General features: G+C 29.8%; 1 long non-coding RNA gene across 1 annotated transcript; it reads right to left on the minus strand.

The window, feature by feature from the left end:
• Nucleotides 1-291: 291 nt before the first annotated feature.
• On the minus strand, nt 292-887 carry LOC124888545. Its single transcript, XR_007046972.1, has 2 exons — nt 699-887; nt 292-611 (listed from the first exon to the last, which is right to left on the minus strand). It is a non-coding gene; the product is annotated as an uncharacterized LOC124888545 (long non-coding RNA).
• Nucleotides 888-3,495: the final 2,608 nt, after the last annotated feature.

The following is a 3,495-nucleotide window of genomic DNA, read 5'->3' on the forward strand; positions in this document are numbered from 1 at the left end:
TTTCTGATTTACTGCAGCTTCATCTAGAGCATCTAATATGGCAGCTCCAATATCCGCACAACAACCTTCGATATCCTAGTAGATATAACATAAAACATATGCAAAACTAAATCATTTTATTATTTTAATTATAAGATTTAAAATATGAGATATCTAACCTTGGTTTGTTTTTGTATAGGACTGTGGTTCCCATCAAAATAAGAATCCTTCATTATATTGTCACCAAACACTTTGCCTACCAATTTATCAGTGTCGTCAACAACCTAAATGTTTAAAATGAGCATTGCATGGTTTATAATAACGTTGTCATTTTGATGCACAATGTATGTATATTATAATCATATACATATTATATATCACATATACATTGTAATAACAATATAAATACCAAGAACACTAGACAAAATCCACAACAAACTGAGCTAAAAATTTATCATAAATTTGAAAAAGTAAAAAAAAAAGATAAATTAACATATGAAACAACCTATGTAAAACTATTATTTAGAAAATACTTTTTTTCCTTTGTCTTTCAAAATTGTGGCCATAACAATCTCTTCGACATTGTCTCGTGATGGTGCATCTCCTGTTTTGAAACCTCCCACTTCATCATCCTGATGAAATTAGTATTATATATGAGTAAGAATAGTTTTGATAATATCAATGTAGGATAACAAAAAGGCATATTTATAAAAACGTACTCCTTTTTCTTTTTCCTCCACGATTAAGAAGATATCCATCTCATCAACCTGCTCTTGTGATGGTACATCTCCCATTTTTTAACCTTCCACATCATGATCCTGTTGATTTTATTATGAAAATAAACTTAAACAATTTGAACTAAGAAATAGGAATAAATAACCTTAAAATTTTTCAACGGTGAACTTACATTGGATGTACCCTTTTTTGGCCAAATGTTTGTTTCTTCACCGTCCTAATTTAATAACAAAAATGTTGGTTACATCCTAAAAAAATTAGTTAGTATGCATGTGAAGTGTCTTTTTTATTCTATGTATATTATATAGCATACATATGAAACAAATATACATAACACAGTTATGTATATTATCTAATATACATAACACAGTTATGTATATTTTCTAATATACATAGCCTAGTTTACGTATATTAAATAACATACATATGGTGTCATTATACACAAAACAGTGCTTGTATATTGAAATAGTATATATATGTGAGATATTGTAAATGAAATAACAACCAAAAATACATACAATAATTTATGATGTATATGAACCTCATACAATAATTTTTCAAAATACAATATAAACCGGTCAAATAATAAAGACAAAACTATAATCCAAATTGGATTTCGTTGAATATATAACATAAATCCAATTTAATTTACCTTTTCACTGGTGTTCTTGTTTTGTTTCAACATGTGCATGAGTTTGACATGTTGTTTATCCATTTTGTCATTTGAGTCCTTATGTTGTTTAGCCATTAGATCGTGAAGAACATTGAATTTTTACTAACCTGTAGATACAAAGACAAGAAAATTTATAGTGTTTTCATAATTTTATTTATATTGTTGACCATATGCGAAAACTTACATAAGAATGTAAAAATGACTTTATCTCGTCCCACTTTTCATCAGAAGTGGCATGATGAACAGACTTGCTGGATGATGATGGAGTTGTGTTTGCTGCAGCAACACAGTCTGAAACAAAAGTCAATGTTTTGTCTGTTGGCATATTTCTTCTTGAATTAGTCGATGGTGTTTCCTCACGATCTCTTATCTCGACAGTTTTAACATCAAAATGGACTGTCCTTCTCCTCTTTGTAGGTTGTGATGCTGATGCATCAGTACTCAGACCTATTTTTTCAGAATTTTTGGCAGTAGATCTGTACTAAAATTCTAAAAACCTTGTATGTCAGAGTTCGAATGTGTATGTATGTCGACAACATGCCTTTTACCACTACGATTGGGAGAAGTATCATGTGAGAATGCAGATTCAACATCATTTTAATTCAATTCCCTCAATCATTGGAAAATCAACCCTTTGCACTTCTTCACGAGTTGGCCGTAAATTGTTGTATACAAAATGTTAAGCAATAAAAAATGGAAACATTAAGAGTCTGTTAAAGTCAACAGAGTGAAATATAAACATTAAATCGAAATACATACCAGTTATGAACTTCTTATACTTCACCTTAATCCCAACAACCTTTCAATTAAAAATTCTTCGAATTACATTTCCAACACGCTCAGCTATCGTGTTGTCTACCTTAGAACAACATTCATAAATCCAAACATTTAGCACATGCAGCATTCCCCAATTCGGTATAACTATTTTTCAACAAAAAAATCTTGTGTTCACGTTGCAATAATCTTTTGAAATGAAGACTTCCCCCATTGGAATTGTTTGTATCTTCCATCCTCAACCATCACAAAGTTGGATTTACTAATAGTATCATCACGTATTTGTGAATACAAAAAAGTATGAATAAAGTAGAGTGTGGACATGTTCAAAGCATCGGTATTATTGTTGAAGTTTCCCAACTTGAATCGCCGTACAAAAAGATTTTTTTTGACAGAATTTTTTGCATCTGAAAAATACTTCGCCATTAATATGGACTTAGATGATTCAGTATAAAGGTGTTCCTCAATGTTCCCTGTACATTTAAGTCTGAATTTTATAGCAAACTCACTAATAATAAACTTGAGAATAGTTTTCTGCATGTAAATGTGAATTTTATCCGAGTTATCTTACTCAATCTCAAACATAAGTAAGCATTTGGAAATCTGCCCCTGGAAGTTACACTGAGGAATGCCTATAAAGGAACCAAAACTTATTTGCATAAAAAGATTCTGAACTTCTTCACCAAGATAATTCTGTATATTTGATCCAAATCCACAGTTGTAATAACTATCGAAATGCAACAAATATGCAGGGATATTTTTTATCTTGTATTTCAGACCCTATTGGAAATGAAAAAGATAGCATATATGAGCCTTAATGGTCAAAACATATACAGTACATATCAACTAGGCATTTCATTAAACATCTAACAACATCTAATAAGTAGGCTCACATATGAGCAATAAATTAAAAAAATGATGTATATCAACTAGGCATTTCATTACCCATCTAACTACATATAAAAAATTGTGTATATGTTAGCCATATACATAGGTGATGTCCATTGTCTCAAAAACACATAAGAAAATTAAAAACATATACATAAAAATATGATGTATACGGACTAGGAATTTCATTACAAGTTTAATAACATATATTGACTTATGTATATATTTTACATATACATTTGTAATGTCTGATGCCTCAAACACACATTTCAATACATAATCTCAAAAAATAACTTATGTATGTTTTCAACAACATGTAATGAACTACATATGTATACACCCAACAACACATACATACTTACTAATATATACACCCAACAACCACATATGTATATGAACTATATATATCATTGTATTTCAACCAAACACATCATCAAATATGTATA

This window comes from Capsicum annuum, chromosome 11 (assembly GCF_002878395.1).
Source record: "Capsicum annuum cultivar UCD-10X-F1 chromosome 11, UCD10Xv1.1, whole genome shotgun sequence".
Taxonomy (NCBI): domain Eukaryota; kingdom Viridiplantae; phylum Streptophyta; class Magnoliopsida; order Solanales; family Solanaceae; genus Capsicum; species Capsicum annuum.